The sequence below is a fragment of the Cornus florida genome, unplaced genomic scaffold (genome assembly GCF_030987335.1).
Source record: "Cornus florida cultivar Cherokee Brave unplaced genomic scaffold, ASM3098733v1 CherokeeBrave_3.0.0_Hap2_Chr09, whole genome shotgun sequence".
In the NCBI taxonomy this organism is placed as follows: Eukaryota; Viridiplantae; Streptophyta; class Magnoliopsida; order Cornales; family Cornaceae; genus Cornus; species Cornus florida.
Window position 1 is genome coordinate 37,997,480 of NW_026775579.1, and position 1,130 is coordinate 37,998,609.

The window sequence follows — 1,130 nt, forward strand, 5'->3', positions numbered from 1 at the left end:
GGTGTCACAGTTGGTATCAGAGCATTCCAGGTTCGAGTGTCTTAGGGATCTGTGATTACTATACTTTCGCGTTGTGTATTCTGATAATTAGAGCCTAAGTATTAGGGTTCTTTGCCTTCTTTTAGTCGGTCCATTATAATGTATTGACGTTAGATTTTTCTGAATTTAAAAGAAGGATGTCTCGGCGTGGGACAAGGAATGCGAACCGTCATCGCAGTATTTCCCTAACTCAAAATAAGAATCAGGAATTTTCCCCTCAAGTTGCTAATATTATTGCACGAGCTGTAGCAGCAGGAGTAGCATCTGCTCTACGAAACCAGCAACCTCCTCCGATAGTACCTGTTCCTGAACCAGTGGCACAGCCAATGTCATGTGACAAAACTCGTCACTCGTTTATCAGAGGGAATCCACCATCGTTTGCGGGGTCCACAGATGTCTTGTTAGCATATCAGTGGAAACAGGAAAGCGAGCATCATCTTCAGATGGTAATCTATACCGAAGTGCAGAAACAGATGCTAGCTACGTTTATGTTGATAGGCAATGCATTGCAGTGGTGGGAGTCTATTACTACTGTCGAAGAGAGGACTAGATTGACTTATGCTGAATTTCATACTCGCTTTGATGACAAGTATTTTCCTATGTCAGTAAGATCAGCGATGAAGACTGAATTTCTGGATCTGCAACAGGAGGATATGACTGTGGCTGAGTATGAACAGAAGTTCATTAATTTGTCATTATTTGCACCAGAGGAGGTTAATACGGAAGAAAAGAAGAGAGACCGCTTTGTTAAGGGGTTGATATGGCCGATTAAAGTGGTGATCATAGGTAGTCCTGCATATACTACTTATATCCAGGTGGTTAATGCTGCTTTACAGCACTGCCAGATGAGGGGTGATTACCGGAAGTCCAAGGGAGATAAGCGGGCTAACCGAGACTACCAGACAGTGGAGAAAGGAAGCAGCAGTGGTACCAAGTCCAATGATTGGGGCAGATTTCAAGGACATCAACCTTGGAAGAAAAATAAAAGAAACCCAGATGTGCAGAGGGATGGAGTCCCTAATCAGGGTAGACAAGGTGGGGTACCTCAGACCGGACAGGAACAGTTTTCGGGAAGTCAACAGAGGAGGCAG